Source organism: Palaemon carinicauda, chromosome 11, assembly GCF_036898095.1.
Source record: "Palaemon carinicauda isolate YSFRI2023 chromosome 11, ASM3689809v2, whole genome shotgun sequence".
NCBI classification, from domain to species: domain Eukaryota; kingdom Metazoa; phylum Arthropoda; class Malacostraca; order Decapoda; family Palaemonidae; genus Palaemon; species Palaemon carinicauda.
Genome location: NC_090735.1, coordinates 84,964,435 through 84,987,874, shown reverse-complemented (window position 1 = coordinate 84,987,874; position 23,440 = coordinate 84,964,435). Strand labels below are relative to the sequence as shown.

General features: G+C 34.0%; 1 protein-coding gene and 1 long non-coding RNA gene across 8 annotated transcripts in view; one reads left to right on the top strand and one right to left on the bottom strand.

The window, feature by feature from the left end:
• LOC137650081 (venom allergen 5.01-like) overlaps positions 1-23,440 on the bottom strand; it is a 613,638-nt gene that overhangs the window by 449,732 nt on the left and 140,466 nt on the right. The gene's annotated exons all lie outside the window — the stretch shown is intronic.
• On the top strand, positions 271-1,118 carry LOC137649717 (uncharacterized). Its single transcript, XR_011045835.1, has 2 exons — positions 271-508; positions 1,058-1,118. It is a non-coding gene; the product is annotated as an uncharacterized lncRNA (long non-coding RNA).

The following is a 23,440-nucleotide window of genomic DNA, read 5'->3' as shown; positions in this document are numbered from 1 at the left end:
GGGTTTAGGAGTTTATGCTTTGAGTTCCTTCTACTTCTCATGAATCGCAATCACCAAGTTGTAATTAGATATTCAAATTTACTATTATTACTTTATTGTGGCTAAAGATTATGTTCTTAAAGTTAATTTGGCTGATTCATGGTAAATGTTTTCTTGACTAACCTTTTCAAACCCAAAGCTATAAACGAAATAACAAAGTTTAGCAGAGGCGACCATATAATGTCTCGAAGAAGAGGTGACGGTATAACTGCCAAAACGCAGAAGAGCAGTTGTGACTCGAAGACCAGAACGACAGGACCTGTAGTTGAACCATCCTACATGTTTTTTGTGTATCAGCCGATCTGCTTATAGTCTTCATGGATCACAGAGCTTAATGGTATAATTAATATGAAGATTTACTATTAAGAAGTTTGCCGAGGACAGCTGCCATTGACGATGCAGGCGAAATTCAACAAAACTACCGAAGGATTTGGGGAGAGAAAGGAGACGGGTTTTTAGCAGTTTGGAGGTAAGAATCGAGTTTCATTTACGCGTGTTTCAGTCGATTTTCAAATTTCTTATATATGAACTTAGTCGGTTCATTAACCTAACTTACATGTCCTATAAAATATTACCTGATAGTTCGTGATATTTAGAAGGAACTTGATGATTGTTATTACACTGTTATTATCTCGTTAACTTTGGCAAAACTTACCGAGGTTCAAGTATCACAATTTAAGCTAATGAGTAACTCGGTTCTTTCATATATTAACGTTAAAAAACTTCTAAAAACTTTAGACTGGGCTATTGAGCTTGCTTACATGTTGGCTAAGTAGACTAAGCACTGGAAAAAACTTATACTAAATTTTAAGCTAGGCATTTAACCTAGTAAATAACTTTAAATTTGTATCAGGCTAACCTAAAACTTAGCTAAATACTAAGAATATTACGGTCTTTACTATCTAATTTATTACATTTTATATATTTACATTTAAGTAAAAACATTTAAGGCTTACGCCTTAGTCTAAACCATAGATGGCCGTGACCTTTATTATAGATATTTCATTGTAATTGTCAGGTTATGGAAAAATTCAGTGGTGACCATGTTGTGCTGGAGTGGTGTCTGGCGTAAGGTCATCTCTCCAAGAATATAGCACGGTTTGGAAGGGTTACAGTGCACAAAGGACAAGGATTCTCTCAAGCAGGGATTAAATTTTATTTTCCTCAGTTATAAATTTTCTATTTCATTTTGACTGTGGTAATTAAATATAAATCAAACGATTTCTTTAATTTACCCTGTCACCATTAATTTGTATATCATTGCATGATTCAAGTAAAAAGTTTTTCCATATCTGGGCGCTGCTATGGCGTAGCCCCAAGAAATTGAATATTTTCAAATTCTGAATGCTAATAATACGCATACGAGTCCAAATTTCAGCAAAGTTTAATTCATATTAACAGCCTGAAAATGAAACCACAATTTAAAGGTTTAAAAGTCACTCATTAGTGGTAGCGGCAAGGGGCAGTGACAATACCCATATGATCAGCGCCCAGGCTCCTCCCCGTCCAATCTAGTACCAGGGAGGGCCAGGAAATGGCTGCTGATGACCCAGCTCCCTCAAACAACTCACTCTTAGCTCACAAAGATGGTGAGGTTGCAGACATTACAAGAAATTATCAAGTCTGAGCGGGTCTTGAACGGGAGTCTTGACAGATTGCCAGGCAGGGATGTTTCCAATAGGCTACCACAACCCTAAAATAGTCACGATGACTTGTGATGTTACTGTTAAGAAATATTAAAAAGTATTCAGCGCAGTATCTTCAAGCAAAGGTATTTACTCAAACTAGATTTAGATTAGTGTGCATAATTGTAGTATTACCTTCAGTTGTCCTCTTTGAATGATGCTTACATACTATATTACGACGTAATTACCGTGAAGCCTGGGCTGAAAAAGCAGTTGCAAATATGGAGATAATATGCATTAATAACCAAGCCTCAAATTTGGAGCTTTATTAGAGGGATAAAACCTGACATTCCCGCTTTATGGCATCACCAGAGCCATTCATCCTGTGAAACAAATGAGAATCGTGGCTAAATGCAGGTCTGGACTGGCTGTTAAGAACCCCTTTTGTGGACACCAATAGACTTGATTAACAATTAACCTAAAGTAAAAAGTACCCATTGACTTGCAGCCCTAGCCACATCTGGTGAAAGTTATTTGCTAAGTATGCCTGAACAAAAAAAAAAAAAAAAAAAAAAAATGCACAATAATCATGTCTAACATTGCTTGCATTGAGAATTAAAAATACTTTTGTAACAATGTAACCAAGTCTACCATTGCTTGCATTTAGAGTTAGAAATACTTTCGTGATAAAGTAACCAAGTCATTGCTTGCGTTTAGAAAAAAAAAAAAAAAAAAAAAACTTTCGTAATGAAGTAAAAATGTCTAGCATTGCTTGCTTTTAGAATGAAAAAAAAAAAGCTTTCGTAATAAAATAACGAGGTCTACCATTGCTTGCTTTTAGAATTTAAACTACTTCCGTGATAAAGTAACTAGGTTAAGCATTGCTTGCTTTTAGGATTAAAAAAAAAACTTTCGTAATAAGGTAACCATATCTAGCATTGCTTGCTTTTAGAATTAAAAATACTTTGTTAATAAAGTAACCAGGTCTAGCATTATTTGCTTTTAAAGATAAAAAATATCGTATTGAAATATTCTGGTTTAGCATTGCTTGCTTTTAGAATTAAAAATACTTTCGTAATAAAGTGACAAGATCTAGCATTACTTACTTTTAGAATTAAAAAAATATCGTAATAAGGTAACCAGGTCTAGCATTGTTTGCTTTTAGAAATAATAATAATAAAAAAACACCTTCGTAATAAAATACCCAGGTCTAGTATTGCTTGATAGTAGAATTAAAAGTTCTTTCGTAATAAAGTAACTAGATCTATCATTGTTTGCTTTTAGAATTGAAAATACTTTCGTAATACAGTAAATAGCTCAAGCCTTGCTTGCTTTTGGAAATAAGAATACTTTCGGCATAAAGTAACATGCTCTAGCATTGCTTGATTTTATAATTAAAAAAAAAAATTCCCAATAAAGTAATCAGGTCTAGTATTGCTTCTTTTTAGAATTAAAAATATTTCCGTAATAAAGAAACTAGGTCTAGCATTGCTTGCTTTTAGAATTGAGAACAAACTTTCGTAATAAAGTAACCAGGTGTAGCATTGTTTGCTTTCAGAATTAAAAATACTTTTGTAATACAGTAACGAGATCTAGTATTGCTTGCTTTTGGAATTAAAAATACTTTCGAAATAAAGAAACCAGGTGTCCCATTGCATGTTTTTGGAATTAAAAAACTTTCGAAATAAAGTAACAAGGTCTAGCATTGCTTGCTTTTAGAATTAAAAAATAACTTTCGTAATAAAGTAACCAGGTCTAGCATTGCTTGCATTTAGAATGGAAAATACTTTCGCTATAAAGTAACCAGGTCTACCATTGCATGGGTTTAGAATAACAAAAAAAAAAAAACTTCCGTTCTAAAGTAACTAGGTCTAGCATTGCTTGCCTTCAGAATTATAAATACTTTCGTAATAAATTAACCAGGTCTAGCATTGCTTGCTTTTTAATTTGAGAAAAAATCGTAATAAAGTAAGTAGGTCTACCATTGCTTCCTTTTAGAATTTAAAATACCTCCGTAATAAAGTAACCAGGTCTAGCATTGCTTGCTTTTAGAATTTAAAAAAATGTAGCCTGACCCACAATTGCTTGCTTGCTTTTAGAATTTAAAAAAATGTAGCCTGACCCACAATTGCTTGCTTGCTTTTAGAATTTAAAAAAATGTAGCCTGACCCACAATTGCTTGCTTGCTTTTAGAATTAAAAATTCTCAGATAATTAAGTAACCACATTTACCATTGCTTGCTTTCAGAATTAAGAGACTTTTGTTATAAAGAAACCAAGTCTAGCATTGCTTGCTTATATGAGTAAAAATACTATCGTAATAAAGTAACCATGTCTAGCATTGCATGCTTTTAGTATAAAAAACACACTCGTAACAAAGTAACCAGGTCTAGCATTGCTTGCTTTAAGAATTAAAAAAAAGATCGTAATAAAGTAACCAGGTCTACCATTCATTGCTTTTAGAATTGTAAATACTTTCGTAATAAAGTAACCAGTGCACCATTGCTTACTTTTAGAATTGAAAAAAAAAATTCGTAATAAAAAAAACAGTTCTAACATTGCTTGCTTTCAGAATTAAAAATATTTTTGTTCATAAAGTAACAGGTCTATTATTGCTTGCTTTTAAAAATAAAAATACTTTCGCAATATAGTAACTAAGTCTACCATTGCTTGCTTATAGAATTAAAAATACTTTCGTAATAAAGTAACAAGGTTTAGCATAGTTTGCTTTTAGAATTAAAAATACCTTCGTAATAAAGAAACCAGTTCTACCAATGTTTGATTTTAGAATTAAAAACACTTTCGTAATAAATATTCAGGTCTACCATTGCTTGCTTTTATAATTAAAGTACTTTCGTAATAAAGTAACCAGGTCTAGCATTGTTTGCTTTTAGAATGGAAAATATTTTCGTAATAAAGTAATCAGGATTACCCCAGCTTCCTTTTAGAATTAAAAATACTTGCATGAAAAGAAATAAGGTCTAACATTGCTTGTTCTTTTATTTAAGATTAATTTCGTTTTATTGTAAACAGGTATAGAACTGTTTGCTTTCACAATTAAAAAAAAAACTTTCTTTAATGAAGTAGCCAGGACTACCAGTGCATGCTTTTAGAATTGAAAATACTTTGGTAGTACAGTAACCAGGCCTAACATTTCCTTCTTTTAGGATTAATATACTTTCGTAATAAAGTCACCAGGGCTAGCAGAGCATGCTTTTAGAATTTAAAATACTTATGTAGTAAAGTAACCAAGTCTAACATTGTTTACTTTTACAATTAAAAATACTTTCATAATAAGTAACCGGGTCTAACATTGTTTTCTTTTAGAATTAAAAATACTTTCGTAATAAAGTAACAAGTTCTGGTATTGCTTGCTCTTAGAATTTAAGATATTTAAGTGATAAAGTAACCAGGTCTAGCATTGTTTGATTTCAGACTGTAATAAAGTAACAAGGCCTACCATTGTTTGATTTTAGGATTAAAAATACTTTCGAAATAAAGTAATCAAGTGTAACATTGCTTGCTTTCACAATGAACAATACTTTCGTAGTAAAGTAACCAGATCTAGCATCGTATGCTTCTAGAATTAAATAAATGCTTTTGTATTAAAGTAAACAGGCCTACTATTTCCTGCTTTTAAAATTAAAAACCCTTTCCTAAGGAAGTAACAAGGTCTAGAATTGTTTGCTTTTAGAATTAAAAATACTTTCGAAATAAAGTAACCAGATCTAGCATTGCTTGCCTTTAGAATCGAAAATACTTTCGTAATAAAGTGATCAGTTCCAGCATAATTTGCTCTCAGAATTGAAATTACTTTCGTAAGAAAATACCAGGCCTACCATTGTTTGCTTTTAGAATTAAAAGTACTTTCATAATATTGTAACCAGGTCTCGAATCATTTGCTTTTAGAATGAAAAATATTTTCGCACTAAAGTACCCAGGTCTACAACTGCTTGTTTGCAGTCACCATGTCTAGCATTGATTGCTTTTTATAATACAGTCACCATATGTGGCATTGCTTGCTTTTAGAATTAAGAATACTTTCGTAATAAAGTAAACTGGTCTTGCATCGTTTGCTTTTAGAATTGTAAGTACTTTCGTAATAAAGTACCCTAGTTTAGCATTACTTACTCTTAGAATTAAAAATATTTCCGTAATAAAGAAACCAGGTCTAGCATTGTATGCTTTTAGAATGAAAAATATTTTCGTAATAAAGTAACCAGGTCTACCATTACTTGATTTTAAAATAAAAAATACTTTCATAATAAAGTAATCAAGTCTAGCATTGTTTGCTTTCATAACTAAAAATACATCCGTAATAAAGTAACCAAACATACTTTTGCTTGCTTTTAGAATAAAAAATGCTTTTGTAACAAAGTAACAAGTTCTAGCATTGTCTACTTTTAGAATTAAAAAAAATTTTGTAAAAAAGGTCACCAGTACTACCATTGCTTGCGTTGAATCAAAAATACTTCTGTAACAAAGTAACCATGTCTAGCCTTTCTTGCTTCAAAAAATTAAAAATACTTCGTAATAAAGTAACCTGGTGTAGCATTGTTTGCGTCTATAATTAAAAATACTTCCGTGATAAAGTAACCAGGTCTATAATTGCTTGATTTTAGAATTGAAAATACTTTTGTAATAGAGTACCCAGGTCTAGCATTTCTTGTTCTCAGAATCAAAAAAATAAATGGTAATAATGTGATAAGGTTTACCATTGTACACTTTTAAAATCAAAATATCTTTTTTTTAATAAAGTAACCAAGTCTAGCATTGTTTGCTTTCAGAAATAAAAATACATTTGTAATAAAGTGACCACACCTGCCATTTTTTTTTTTTTTTTTTTTTTTCTTTACAATTATCAATACTTCCGTAATACAACACTGGTTGCGTTAAAATAGAAAATGCCTTTGTAATAAAGTAACCAAGTATAGTATTGGTTGCCTTTAGAATAAAATAAAACTTTCGGAATAAGGTAACTAGCTCTAGCTTTGCTTGCTTATAGAATAAATAATACTTTCGTAATAAAGTCACGAGATCTAGAATTGCTTGCTTTTAGAATTATAAACACTTTCGTTATAAAGTAACCAGGTCTAGCATTGCTTGCTTTTAGAATTAAAAATACTTTCGAAATAAGGTAGCCAGGTCTAGCATTGCTTGCTTTTAGAATTGAAAATATTTTCGAAATAAAGTAACCAGGACTAGCATTGCTTGCTTTTAGAATTAGAAATACTTTCGCAATAAAGTAACCAGGTCTAGCATTGCTTGCTTTTAGAATTGAAAATAGTTTCGAAATAAAGTAACCAGGTCTAGCATTGCTTGCTTTTAGAATTAAAAATACTTTCGAAATAAAGTAACCAGGTCTAGTATTGTTAGTTTTTAGAACTAAAAATACTTTCGAAAGAAAGTAACCAGGGCTCTTTGCTTGCTTTTGGAATTAAAAATACTTTCGTAATAAAGTAACTAGGTCTAGCATTGCTTGCTTTTAGAATTAAAAGTACTTTCGTAATAAAGTAACCAGTTCTAGCATTGTTTACTTTTAAAATAAAAAATAATTTCGCAATAAAGTAACCGGGTCTACCATTGCTTGATTTTTAATTAAAAATACTATTTTAATAAAGTAACATGGTTTAGCATTGCTTGGTTTTAGAATTGAAAATACTTTCGTAATAAAGTAACCAGGTCTATCATTGGTTGATTTAAGAATAAAAAATACTTTTATAATAAAGTATCCAGGCTTAGCATTTTTTTTAGATTTAAAAATGCTTTCGTAATAGAGTAAACAGGTCCAGCATTGTCTGCTATTACAATTAAAAAATTCTTTTGTAATAAGATAACTAGATTTCGCATCATTTTCATTGAGAATTAAAAATTCTTTCGAAGTAAAGTAACCAGGTCTAACATTGTTTGCTTTTAGAATTTACAGTACTTTAATGATAAAATAACCAGGGTTAGCAATGTTTTGTTTTAGACCTAAAATACTTTACGTAATAGTGTAACCAGGTCTAGTGTCGTTTGCTTTTAGAAATAAAAATACTGTCGTAATAAAGTATCCTGGTGAAAAAAAAGAAAGAAAAAAAAAAACTTTGGTTGTAACTGACCAGGTCTACAATTGCTTACCTTTAGATTTAATAATAGTTTTTTAATAAAGTCAATAGGACTAGCACTGTTTGTATTTATAATTAAAAGTACTTTAGTAATAAAGGGACCAAGTCGACAATTGCTTGCTTTTAGAATGAAAAATACTTTCGTGATAAAGTAACCAGGTCTAGTATTGTTTGCTTTTATAATTAGAAAGACTTTCGTAATAAAGTAACTTGGCCTAGCATTGCTTGCTTTTAGATTTAAAGATACTTTCAAAATAAAGTAACCCTGTGTAAAATTGTTTACTGTGACGGGCCGAGAGAGGAGTTGTGAAATCAAAGGCAGATTGGAAACGACTGAGTTATATTGTTGTGGAACACTCTCCTTATATACAAAACCTCAAGGCAACAGGACATGACAAGTTCACAAGACAGACAATATCACAGAGGAAAAACCAGACAGGAATTTTCATGTTCGTTTTAGTGCGAGGGAGGAGCGAAGATACAAGCATAATATATACAAAAGGAATTATGTACAATTGTGTGAAACACGGTAGGTACATGGCTCCCCCCTAAAAATGACATACTGTACATGTTAAATAGGGTGCCCTGATCTAGAGAGGTGAACTGTAGGCGGGTCATCTGGCAGAAGATAAGCAGGTTTTAGACGATCAATGGAGACCCAGTCTTCTTTGCCCCGAATGTTTAGGAGGAATGCTTTCGGACTGCGTCGGATCACAAGGAAAGGTCCCGTGTAAGGGGGCGTTAACGGTGGCTTGCTGGTGTCGTTGCGCAGGAAGACGTGCGTTGCAGAGTGCAAGTCCGTTGGTATGTGATGCTTCGCTGGGGGCTTGTAAGTCTGGCGGCACGGAGTAAATTTTCCCACGACGTGACGTATGCGCTGGAGATCGTCGGAGGAGGTTGTAGAAGGAAAAAACTCGGCAGGGACGACCAACGGGTCGCCATACACCATTTCGGCTGCCGAGACGTCGAGGGCGTCTTTAGGAGTGGTCCTTAGTCCAAGGAGGACCCAGGGAAGCTGAGTAAACCAGTTGCAATCCTTGCAGCATGACATCAAAGCTGCTTTGAGGGTGCGATGAAAACGTTCAACCATTCCATTGGCAGCGGGGTTGTAGGCCGTTGTCTGATGTAGGGTGATGCCCAGGAGATTCGCTAATGACGTCCATAATTGAGAGGTGAAAGTGGTTCCCCTGTCAGAAGTAATATGCTCAGGGATACCGAATCTTGAAATCCATCCAGAGAGTAAGGCTAGAGGGGGCAGGTTGAAGAGGTGTCGACAAGTACGAGTCTGCGTTGACCAGTCGTCGGTGGGCGACATCGACCAGAAGGTGGAAAAGAGAGGGGAAATCCGCACCGAGGATTGGCCTTGTGACGTCAGCAACGAGAAACTTCCAATTGAATTTACCGTTTCCGAACGATAATGTGAGGCTCTCGTAACCGTAGGTGGGTATCGCAGATCCGTTGGCAGCTACCAAGCGGACGTCGGCAGATGTAGACAGACTACGTTGTGCCTTGAAGAGTTTCCTTGGCAAAAGAGAACGACAAGCACCCGTGTCTACCAAAAATCGCACGCCCGTTCCTGCATCCTGTAAAAATAAAAGATTAGAAACATGGGAGGCCACCGCCACAAGTGATGGCCTACTTACACGTATTTTGGCCACTGACAATCTTTGGCACATTTCTTCGCGGTTGCCCCGAATCTGAAGTGGTAGTAGCAAAACTGCGGCGGATGGGAGGTAGTAAGTGGCTGTAGAAGTCGTTCGTTGGGGCGCGAGCGATTGGTGGGTGGTGGGCGGCTTTGTCGCCGCTTCGTCACGTCACGGGGTAGGCGTGTATGTCCTATGGCATTCATGTCAGCTTCGGTTGACGTTGAATAGGCATCCTCGTCGTCAGGGGTGGAGGCGTTGATGGAGGTCTTGAAGTGGCTGTCCATAAGGGCGTCGGCTTTGGTCATCAAGTCCTTTATGGGTAAACTATCGACATCGGGTATGGCAGCGCGCACAGGTTCAGGTAAACGGCGTATCCAAAGGGCACGGAGTAGGTTCACCTCACGAGGAGAGCCGTCTGCGGCAGGTTGAAGGCGAGCGATACTGGTCATTTCCCTGAGGGCAAGCGAAGCCCTTTGGTCCCCCAACGGTTGTTGCGAGAGCTGAAAAAGCTTTGCTATACGGGCGGCTGGCGACGGCGAGTACTGCTGCAGAAGGTATGATTTGAGGTCGTCATACGCTATTGGGGTGTCTCCTTGTTCACAAAGCCAGTCGGATATTTCTGGGAAGGTGTCCTCGGGTATCGCCGCGAGAACATAATCCGCTTTGGTGGTTGAGCGAGTCACGCCCCTGATACGAAACTGGACTTCTGCGCGCTGAAACCAAGCAAACGCCTCTCCGCTGGCAAACGATGAAAGTTTGAATGGAGCGGCCGCAGCACCAACTGCCATAGAGTCCGCCATAGTACCAACGATGAAGGGGCGAGAGGGTGGGGGTGGAAGGCGGTGGGAGCGAGTCGACTTCCGGGGTCACCAATGTGACGGGCCGAGAGAGGAGTTGTGAAATCAAAGGCAGATTGGAAACGACTGAGTTATATTGTTGTGGAACACTCTCCTTATATACAAAACCTCAAGGCAACAGGACATGACAAGTTCACAAGACAGACTATATCACCGAGGAAAAACCAGACAGGAATTTTCATGTTCGTTTTAGTGCGAGGGAGGAGCGAAGATACAAGCATAATATATACAAAAGGAATTATGTACAATTGTGTGAAACACGGTTGGTACATTACATTTAGAATAAGAAATACTTTCAAAATAAAGTAATCAGGCCCAGCCTTGTTTGCTCTTAGAATTAAAATTACTCTCATAATAAAGTAACCAGGTCTACAATTGCCTGCTTTTAGAATTCAAAACATATTCGTAATAAAGAAACCAGGTCTAGCACTGTTTGCGTTTACAATTAGAAGTAGTCTAGTAATAAAGTAACCAGGTCAAACATTGGGTGCTTTTATATTTAAAAATCCTTTCGTAACCACCTAGAGCATCGCTTGTTTTAAGAATCAGATATGCTTTCGAGGTCTATAAAACTGCTTGCTTTTAGAATTAAGAATACTTTCATGATAAAGTAACCAGGTCTAGCATGGTTCACTTTTGGCATTGAAATTTTTTTCAATAAAGTAACCAGTTTTATGATTTCTTACTTTTAGAATTAAAAATACTTTCGTAATAGAGCAACCCGTTTTAGCATTGTTTGCTTCTAGAATTAAAAATACTTTCGTAATAAAGTAACCTGGTCAGGCATTACTTGCTTTTAGAATTAAAAATGTAACCAGGTCTACAACTGTTAGCTTTTAGAACTAAAAATACTTTCATAATAAAGTAACCAAGCTCAACATTGCTTGCTTTTAAGATTTTTTTTTTTTTTTTTTATAATAATGAAACCCATCCTGGCACTGTTTAGTTTTAGAATAAAAAAAATACTTTCGTAATAAAGTCACCAGATCTAGCATTGCTTGCTTTTAGAATTAAAAATACTTTCGAAATAAGGTAACCAGGACTAGCATTGCTTGCTTTTAGAATTAGAAATACTTTCGCAATAAATCAACCAGGTCTAGCATTGCTTGTTTTTTTAATTAAAATACTTTCGAAATAAAATAACCAGGTTTAGCATTGCTTGCTTTTAGAATTGAAAATACTTTCGAAATAAAGTAACCAGGTCTAGTATTGTTAGCTTTTAGAACTAAAAATACTTTCGAAATAAAGTAACCAGGTCTCTTTGCTTGCTTTTGGAATTAAAAATACTTTCGTAATAAAGTAACTAGGTCTAGCATTGCTTTCTTTTAGAATTACAAGAACTTTCGTAAAAAAAAAAGTAATCAGTTCTAGCAGTGTTTGCTTTTATAATAAAATATATAATTTTGTAATAAAGTAACCGGGGCTATCATTGCTTGATTTATAATTAAAAATACTTTTGTAATAAAGTAACATGGTCTAGCATTGCTTGCTTTTAGAATTAAAAATACTTTCGTAATAAAGTAACCAGGTCTACCATCCTTTGATTTAAGAATCAAAAATACATTCATAATAAAGTATCCAGGCCTAGCATTTTTTTTTTTTTTAAAGAAATACTTTGGTAATAAATTAAATAGGTCTAGCGTTGTTTGCTATTACAATTAAAAAATACTTTCGTAATAAGATAACTAGGTTTAGTATAATTTTTATTTAGAATCAAAAATACTTTCGTAGTAAAGTAACCAGATCTAACATTGTTTGCTTTTAGAATTTACAGTACTTTAGTGATAAAATAACCAGGGTTAGCAATATTTGGTTTTAGACCTAAAATACTTTACGTAATAGTGTAACCAGGTCTAGTGTCGTTTGCTTTTAGAAATAAAAATACTTTCGTAATAAAGTATCCAAGTGTAAAAAAAATCGGCCGTAAACTAACCAGGTCTACAATTACTTACTTTTAGAATTGAAAATAGTTTCTTAGTAAAGTAAATAGGACTATCATTGTTTGTATTTAGAATTAAAAGTACTTTCGTAATGAAGGGACCAAGTCGACAATTGCTTGCTTTTAGAATGAAAAATACTTTCGTGATATAGTAACCATGTCTAGCATTGTTTGCTTTTATAATTAGAAAGACTTTCGTAATAAATTAACTTAGCCTAGCATTGCTTGCTTTTAGATTTAAAAATACTTTCAAAATAAAGTAACCCTGTTCACAATTGTTTGCATTTAGAATTAGAAATACTTTCAAAATAAAGTAATCAGGCCCGGCCTTGTTTGCTCTAAGAATCAAAATTACTTTCATAATAAAGAAACCAGGTCTACAATTGATTACCTTTAGATTTAAAAATAGTTTTTAATAAAGTAAATAGGACTAGCACTGTTTGTATTTATAATTAAAAGTACTTTAGTAATAAAGGGACCAAGTCGACAATTGCTTGCTTTTAGAATGAAAAATACTTTCGTGATAAAGTAACCAGGTCTAGTATTGTTTGCTTTTATAATTAGAAAGACTTTCGTAATAAAGTAACTTGGCCTAGCATTGCTTGCTTTTAGATTTAAAAATACTTTCAAAATAAAGTAACCCTGTGTAAAATTGTTTACATTTAGAATTAGAAATACTTTCAAAATAAAGTAATCAGGCCCAGCCTTGTTTGCTCTTATAATTAAAATTACTCTCATAATAAAGAAACCAGGTCTACAATTGCCTGCTTTTAGAATTCAAAATATTTTCGTAATAAAGTAACTAGGTCTAGCATTGTTTGCGTTTACAATTAAAGGTACTCTAGTAATAAAGTATCAGGTCAAACATTCTGTGCTTTTAGATTTAAAAATCCTTTCGTAATAAAGAAACCACCTATAGTATCGTTTATTTTAAGAATTAGATATACTTTCAAAATAAAGTAACCAGGTCTATAAAACTGCTTGCATTTAGAATTAAAACTACTTTCACGATAAAGTTTGCTTTTGGCATTGATTTTTTTTAATAAAGTAACCAGTTTTATAATTTCTTACTTTTAGAATACTTTTAAAATACTTTCGTAATAGAGCAACCCGTTTTAGCATTGTTTGCTTCTAGAATTGAAAATACTTTCGTAATAAAGTAACCTGGTCAGGCATTGCTTGCTTTTAGAATTAGAAATTTAACCAGGTCTACAACTGTTAGCTTTTAAAATTAAAAATACTTTCATAATAAAGTAATCAGGTTCAGCATTGCTTGCTTTTATGATTAAATTTTTTTTCGTAATAAAAAAACCTATTCTAGTACTCTCTTGCTTTTAGGATTAAAAATAATTTCTTAATAAAGTAACCAGGTTCCGCATTGCTTGCCTTCGGAATTAAAAATACTTTCGTAATAATGTAACCATGTCCAGCTTTGCTTGCTTTTTGAATTAGAAATACTTTCTTAATAAAGTAGCCAGGTCTACAATTGCTTGCGTTTAGAAGTAAAAATACTTTCGTAACAAAGTAACCATGTTTAGCATTTTTTATTGCAGAATTAAAAATACTTTCGTAATAAAGTAATCAGGTGAACAATTGCTTGCTGTTAGAATTAAAAACTATTTCATAAAAAAGTAACCCTGTCCAGCATTGCTTGCTTTTAGAATTAAAGCTACTTTCGTAATAAGGTAACTCGGTATAGCATTGTTTGGTTTTAGAATTAAAAATAAATTCATAATAAAGTAACTAGGTGTAGCATTGTTTACTTTTAGAATTAAAGATATATTTGCAATAAAGTAATCAGGCTTAGCGTTGTTTGCTTTAAAAATTAGAAATACTTTTTTAATAAAGTAACCAGGTCAGCATTGCTTGCTTTAAAACTGAGGATAATGTCAGGATTCCGCTGAACTTGTGGTCCAGCTACCCCCAGAAATAGCAGAAAGAACTGATACCCCCAAAACAAAAGGAAATGAAATCCATAATCAAAAACCTTCACAGCTAATCCCATTTCTGTAATTCCGATTATTATTATTATTATTATTATTATTATTATTATTATTATTATTATTATTATTATTATTATTATTAACTAAGCTAAAACCTCAGTTGGAAAACCAGGATGCTATAAGCATAAGGGTTCCAACAGGGAAAAATACCCAAGTGAAGAAAGGAGAAAAAGGAAATAGGCAAACAACAACAGACGTATTGAAAAATTTATATTAAATATTTCAAGATCGTTACAACGTTAAGATAGATATGTCATATAAAAAAAACTACGAAGAGTGACTTCTGTCAACCGGCTCAACATAACGACCTCCACTACAAAGCCATAAAAAGTAAAAATAGGCTTCCCACCTAGCAAGAGCCTTATCAATTTCATTATAAAATCCTGAGCTAAGAAAGAAATCCCTGAAGGATGAAATACACAAGCATAATAGGACAATAAAATATCTGGTTTCCAACTACCCCATCTTTGTTATTGTCTTATTACGTGGAGTGTGAAGATGACCCCAAAAACTATCGGATTGTTATCATGTTGAAGGTAGTTACCTGAGAGAGATGATGGCAGGAGGAGGGGGAAGGTGTTGAGGTGGAGGCTAAGCTCGCCTTATCAAGTTATCGCCTCCCTCGTCCTACCTCCTAGCACTCACAGATACATACTTTAGGGGAATGTAAATCATAATATAACTCACATGGCGAGGTCTATAAATTCTCTTCAACAAGGTGCTGCTGTAGACAAGTCCCGTTTTAGCCAAAGTATTCAAGCTAATAACTGCGACACTAAATCATATCACTGGGCTATAAACACCCGAGTTATGGTAATGTCCCTTGCGGTAATATGGTTGTCAAACACTTCCTTGATGCATGGGTCATTCAATCGCTACAAACAACGTATATAAAGCAAACAGCAAAATAGCCTTAATCAGACTCGCCTTGCCCCTGTCTTTGCTGTTAGCTGATCTCTCTGTTGTTCCCCTAAACAGAGTATTTACCTTCCACCCTTACTACAACTAAATGTACTACTATTATTATTAATAGCTAAGCTACAAACCCAGCTAAAAAAAAAAAAAAAAAAAAAAAAAAAAAAAAAAAAAAAAAAAAAAAACACGATGGTATAAACCCAACCTCGTGTCGACACGATTTGTTGGATGCACAATATGTAGCAATTCTCTTAGATATTTAGAACGTCTGGTTCTAGTAAATTGATGGGTTATTGTGTATATTTTAAACTGAATTCTTGCATTAATAGGCAGCCAGAGTAAATAAATTAGTGCAAAAGTGATCTTTTCTACGGGTGGGACACCTATTATCAGTCTTGCTCTATTTATTTTGTTGTGTAATTTCTTGAGTTGAACTTTTGGTAAATCGTAGTAGATGGAGTTACAGTAGTCAATCCTGGTAATAATAGTTTAGCACAAGTTTCTTTAGAGAATGTTCATCCGCGTACCTCAGTCTCTAGGGCATTGTCCTACTAAGTAACCAGGGTAATATCACCGTCCCTTGCCTCTGCAATTCGTGAACGCCCTTTAAAGTGGAAAGTAGCCACTAGATAAATACAGTGCAGGATTTAACTCCTTGAGCGTTTTTTTTTTTTTTTTCAGTCATCTTAATGTTGTCAGGTGTATGAGAAAAGAGAAGAGTATGAAAATAATGCGCCACATTATTCGGTGTATGTGTAGATTGAAAAAGTGAGCTGTAACTAGAGAGGGATTCAAATTAGTTCATGGTATATATAAAGAATTATTAAAGCAATGTTTCTAAGATGATATGCAGCAGTTTTTACTGCATTATTTGTTTAGACATTGAAAGACAAGTTACAGCCAAGAGATACTCCTAGATCGCGAACTTCACTACAGTAGATATCAGGACAGAGTTGTTATTTATGTTTATTTGAATATTACCCAAGTTTCTTTGGCTGTATTCCTTTCCAACCATCATAAACTCAGTTTTATTTTGATATAATTTTAGTTATTTGTTTGTCACCCATTCCCTAACCGTGGCAAGAATTCGGTTAAGAGTTGCGATATTGTCGTCTATATTATTTATGGAAAATTAAAATTGTGTATCATCTGCAAATAGTTTGAACATCACTCCAAACCTTTGTAGTATTTTCGACAGACTAATAGTATAAATACAGAATAAGTTTGGGCCCAGTAAACTTCCCTAAGGTACCCCTCTGTTTAAAGGCTCATATGATGAATAAGAATTTCCAATTTGCACACAGTAGTTCCTGTTAACCAAGTGGTCTTTTTGGTATTCAAAACCTTGATCTTCAACGCCGATGGACCGTAGATCATTTAGTTTCAGTTCATGCACAACTGTATCAAAAGCAGTGCTAGAATCGAGCAATATTAAAATATCATATTTATTTTCATCCAGCATATCATTTACAACAGAACAAAGAGGCGTCTCAGCAGAATGTTATTTTCTGTAAGCAGATTTGCTGACTGGCAACGCTTCTATTTCTTCTATGTGACTATTAGTTGTTCAAGAATTACGTATTCTAGCACTTTTGAAATAAAGGATACATTCAAACTCGGTCTATACAAACTTAATTCCTGATAATCTAAAGCACTTTTCAGAGCCGGAGTAACTGTAGCTATTTTTTTTTTAATTTGGGAAACTTACACTCATCTCTGCATGTCTTTGCTATTCTCGTAATTACATCAGTAAGAGTAGAAAAGTTTCTTTCTCCAGTCACTTCAGATATTGGCATTCGATCGCACAACTTGTTTTCTTTGCTCTCTTGATATTCCTGTTGACATTGTCTTGTGTTATATTATCGAATCTCGTTGATTTTATCTGTGTATCTGGTGTAACACTAATATGATGTTGAATATCTGTAAACGACAGAGTCATATTTTCTATTATGTTTTTAAAGGATACTAGAAAATTGTTTGGTAGTTCCTGGACACTGTAGCCTACCTTTGTGGTAGCCTTTTTCCTTTACATTTCCTATAAAACCATCTACGAGACGATGTAACTTATTTATGTATAATGCTGCTTCGCGGATCTTTTTATTATAGTATTCGTTTTATTTTCATTTTAGTAGGTAATTATATTGACAAAATGCAGTTTTGTATTCTACCCAAGTACTTTCAGTTTTTAACCGATTCTACTATGTTTCTTTACATCTTTTTCCCTCTTTTTCTCTAAAGTCTCTCCATCAAACCAGGAAAACGGTCTTTGACAATTCTAGTCTTTTTTATCAGTGGGCACAGTATCATATTCACCTTCACTCACCCTATTATATATGGTCATAGGGCAGTTAACACACATAGAGCCTAACAAACGTAAGTTATCAAAATCGCAGGGAATGTTGATCGCATCATTTATTTTATTAGTAACTTCTTCAATAAATACAAAAGGAGAGAAGTTTGATTTAGGCCTAGAGTTTTTTTTTCTTCACCACTGCGTGTTTCTGTAGAGGTAGTCTAAACGTAATAAGTTTGTGCACTGGGGATATATTGCACTTCTCTTCCACATTCATATCATATACAATGTTATTCTATTCATCACCCAAAACTAGGTCCAACATATGCCCAGTTAAAGTAGTTTGACAGTCAACATTATTTACCGATTGAAACAATTCCAATAACTCACGAAATGCTGAAGCATCAAGATTTGATGCGTCAACCATCAAAGATTGAAGTCTCCACAAACAACTAATCCAAGGCAGTGGAAGACCATGATACAGAGACTATGGCGCTACCCAGACTAGAGAACAATGATTTCATTTTGGAGTATCCTTCCTAGAAGAGCTGTTGACCATATCTAAAGTCTCTCTTCTATCCTTACCAAGAGGTTGTGGTGGCCTATTGGCAACGTCCATGCCTGGCGATTTGCCGGACTGGGGCTCGAGTCCCACTCAAGCTCGATAGTTTCTTGTGGTATATGCAACCTCACCATCCTTGTGAAGTAAGGATTTGGGGTTTGGGGGAACCTAAAGGTTTACTGTACCTACTGAGTCATTAGCAACCATTTCCTGGTCCTCCTTGATTCTAGTTTGGATGGAGAGGGGTCTTGGGCGCTGATCATGTGTATGAGTATACATTGCCAGTCTCTAGGGCATTGTCCTGCTAAGTAATCAGGTTAATGTCACTGTCCCTAGCCTCTGCCATTCTTGAACGTCAATTAAAGTGGAAAGTAGCCACTAGGTAAATAAAGTGCAGGATTTCACCCCTTGAGTGTGTTTTTTTTTTTTCCAGTCATCTTAATGTTATCAGGTGTATGAGAAAAGAGAAGAGTGTGTAAAGAATACGCCACTTTATTCGGTGTATGTGTAGACAGAAAAAAGTGAGCTGTAGTTAGAGAGGGATTCAAATTAGTACTATCTGGCCAATCAAAGTACACAATAACTCTCTACCAGTAGCATTATCTCAACGGGTGGCTGGTGCCTTAGCCAACTTACTACCTACTACTTTGGGAAGTATCAATCTTTCATACCGAAAAGTTTCGAAGCCGAACGCCGTCGCAATTGTCCATTTTACGATGCCGTCACTCTCACGGCGTCTACGATGTTATCGCTATCTTCTTAAAGGGAATATCGAGGATATATATCTAGTGCGGCTTTACGTGGCATGAATAAGAATTCAGTGAATACAAAAATCAAGTCGTTTTTTTTGTGTGCTTTTGGCGAGCCTATCCCGAAATAAAGACATTATATCACTGAAGCTCATAGTATAATAAACAGCATTTGGTTCGTTTCCACTTACTGGTGGAATGAGGAAGATTTGCACACTGATTGAATTTAACGTGATGAAAATGAACTGTGAATTGGTACATGGTGACCGCGGGTTCCTCTTAACTGCATTTACTACGCAAGCAGAGAGTCTAAGGATGTTCTCGACTAACGCACGTGTATATATATATATATATATATACTGTATAAATAAACACACATACATACACTTGTATATATAAATATGAATATATATATATATATATATTGTATATGTAAACAAACACACACACACATATATATATATATATAAATGTATATATATATATATATATACGCACACACACACACACATATATATATATATATATAAATACATTATATATATGTATGTATATATATATATATATATATGTATAGGTATATATATTTATATATACACACACACACACACATATATATATATATATATAAATACATTATATATATGTATGTATATATATATATATATATATGTATAGGTATATATATTTATATATACACACACACACACACACATATATATATATATATATTTATACATAATCATCATGAGCTGTAACTAGACCACTACAGGACAAAGGCCTCATACATGTCCTTCAACTCCCGTCTGTTTATGCGTACGGTCTTACTATGCCAGTCTAAAACAGCAAATTTTCTTAGCTCATCAATCCATCGTTTTCTCTTCCTTCCCTTGCTTCCTTGTAATCTCTAAGGACCCAATTCTGTTTTTCTCAATGCACATCTATTATCTCATTCTCATTATATGCCCTGACCATGTTTATTCATTTTTCTCACATCATATCCTCTACTTTAGTTTTCTCTCGTATTGTAGTTATTCTTTTTCTGTCTCTTAGTGTTATTCCCATCACTATTCTTTCAATAGGTCTTTGAGTTTTAACTAGCTTATGTTCTAAGGCTTTAGTAAGTCTCCAAGTTTCAGATGCATAAGTTAATACTGGAGGACCATCTCACTGAATAATTTTTTATTTGGAGAAAGTGGCATTTTATTTTCTATAATCTCAGTTTGTTTACCAAAAACTCTCCAACCCATGCTTATCCTTTTAATTTCAGTCTCATGTCATGGGAAACACTTTTTGTCTGTCATAAGTATGCACAGTCATTATCAATCTCTAAAGGTCTGTAAACAACCCTTATTTGCTGTTTCTGCATTTTCATTGAACAATGTCTTAGTTTTACTCATATTCATTTTCAGTCATACATCTCTGCTTTTTCTATTCAAATTTTCTATCATCCTTTGAAGTTCCTCCCACGATTCACTAAACAGAACTATATCATCTGCAAACCTAATGTTGTTAACGTATTCTCCATCAATATTAAGTCCTACAGTTTTCCAGTCTGAATTCTTAAAATCTTCTTCTAGGCATGCTGTGAATAATTTAGGAGAGTGGGGTCTCCTTGTCCAACTCCTTTCTCAATCGGGGTTTTCTTACTATCTTTATGTAGTGTTAGTATTGCTGTATTTCCTGTGTAGATATCGTCAATGGTTCTAACCTAATATTCATCTATTCCTTGTCTCTGAACGGCTTTCATTACTGCGGTAGTTTTGACAAAATCAAAAGGTTCCTTGTAGTCTATAAATGCTCTAGGGTTTGCCGTATCATTATCATCATTATTACTAGCTAAGCTACAACTCTAATTTGAAACCAAGATTCTACAAGCTCAAGGGCTCCAACATGTAAAGATAGCCTGGTGAGGAAAGGAAATAAGGAATAAATAACTTATATGAAAAGTAATAAACAATTAAGATGAAATATTTCAAGAAACATAACAACTTCAAAACAGAGCTTTCATATATAAACTATAAAAAGAGACTCATGTCTGCCTGTTTAACATAAAAAACGTTTGCTGCAAGTTTGAGCTTTGAAGTTCTACCGCTCCAACTACCCGATTAGGAAGATCTCTCTACAACTTGGTTATAAGTGGAATAAAACATCTCGAATACTGTGCAGTATTGAGCCTCATGGTGGAGAATTCTTGACTATTAGAATTAACTGCATACTTAGTATTACGAACAGGGTGGTACTGTCCAAGATCTGAATGTAAAGAATAGTTAGAATTCTGAAAAATCTTATGCAACATGCATAAGAAACTAATTGAACGACGGTGCCAGAGATTGATATCTAGATCAGGAATTATAAATTTAATAGACTATAAGTTCCTGTCTAACAATTTAAGATTAAAATCGGCAGCAGAAGACTAGACAGGAGAACAACACTCGAAACAAGGTATGAAAGAATTAAAACACTTCTTGCTTGTAGATTGATCACTGAAAATCTTAAAAGACTTTCTCAAAGAGTCAATTTCTTTGCAATTAAAGAAGGTACATACCTATGTGTTTCTCAAAAGTAAATTTGTTAACGAGAAACACTCCTAAAATTTTAAGAATCATACAGTTAAAAAAACATTATCAATGCTGAGATCCGGATGTTGAGGAGCAACTGTCCTCGACCTACTCACAATCATACGTTGAATTTTGTTAGGATTCAAGCTCATGCTCCATAATTTGCACCATGCACTAATTTTAGCAAGATCTCTATTAAAAGATTCAGGAACGCCAGATCTATATTCAGGACATGGATTTGATGCAAAGAGAGTAGCATCCTCTGCACATGCAACGAACTTGTTTTCTAGTCCAAACACATGTCAGGTGTATATAGCATAAAAAGTAATGGGCCAAGAACACTACCCTGAGGAACACCAGATATCATATTCCTATACTCACTATGGTGCCCATCAACAACAACTCTTTGCGACCTATTACTTAGAAATTCAATGATGATGCCAGGAAAAGAGCACCCACTCCCAAATGTTCAAGTTTGAAAACAAGGACCTCATGATTAACACGGTCAAAGGCAGCTCTAAAATCATGGCCAATCATGCGAACTTCCTGACCACAATTAAGGGATTTCTGTATAACATTGGAGATTTTTCCATTAGGTCGTTAATTGCATGGATATGGTCATTTGTCAAATACCCTCTTCTATATACCTCCTGCTCTCTTGGTTGATTAACCCTAAGTGTCTCTCTATTCGGCCTAATATGATCTTTGTAGATATTTTATATATAACTGGGAATAAACTTATTGGGCGATAATTTTTTTTTCCGGTGTTTTACGCCTCTCTTTTTGTGAATTCATAGAGGGATAAAGTTTTTCCAAGCTTTCAGAATAGAGCATTCATGCCGACATTTTGTGTAAAGTTCAGACAATTTTACTAGCATGAAATCTCCTCCATCTATTATTAAACAAAATTTTAGACCATCTTTTCCTGCCACTTTGCCTCTTTTCATACCTTTCAATGCTTTCTCTATTTCTCCTACTGTTACGTTTGGTACCGGCTCAGGAGTTTCATCATTTATACTGGGAGAGTGATTTATTATAATCGCTTTTGTATAGCATTGTATATAAATCTGCAATTTTTGTTATAACTTCTTTTTTGTTGGTAATATTTCCATTTCCATCCTTTAAAGCAGATATCTATCGGCGCACTGTTCCAAGTCTTCTTTTCATAAATTCTGTGCTGCTCCCTTTCTTTAATGTGTCCTCAATTTTGGTCTGAATGTGTTTACACACACACACACACACACATATATATATATATATATATAAATATATATATATATATATATACATACATATATATATACAGTATATATATATATATACACACACACACACACATATATATATATATATATGTTTTATATACATGTATACTTACGTACCTCCATATAAAACCATGCATATATATATATATATATATGTGTGTGTGTTTTATATACATGTATACTTACGTACCTCCATATAAAACCTTGCATATATATATATATATATATAAAAATATTTGTGTACAGGTATATATATATTTTTTTTTTAAATTTTTATAACGACTTAACTATTCCTAATTGAGATCCTGCATTATATTTCAACCCAATATGATTGCAGGGAAACTGGCTGATTTAGGAAAGCATTTAATTGTTCTCACTTGACATTACATCTTTAGTGTTTTTATGGACAATATTTTGGGTATTTTGGGTACTTATACAAACTAAGTAGGCCTATCAAGTTCTGTATAAGGATTATGAACGATGGTAACTAAATAGTCTATTGGCTTCACTGATCTTCTAATTAAGCTGTTTTTCTTCATCATGAATAGTTACATTCTATTAAGGGCCAAACATAGAAAAATAAACTGTATATGCAAAGACTAACTGTATGCAATTATTGTTGGTATATTAATACAAAGACACACAAAAACTTGCAAATAGTTAATATATAAATATTTATGAACGTGTGGGTACTTTAGACTGTGAGTATTATTCATTTTTGAAAACAGGAATAAGGAACCATTCATGCTTATGCTACACCAGAGAGGGATATACGAATATAAACATAGTACAAAAAATACAAACTTGCACAAAAATCAAGCAATTTTGAAAAAACAATTACTCAACTCGAAGTCGACTATCCACTTCTTACCTTTTTTCT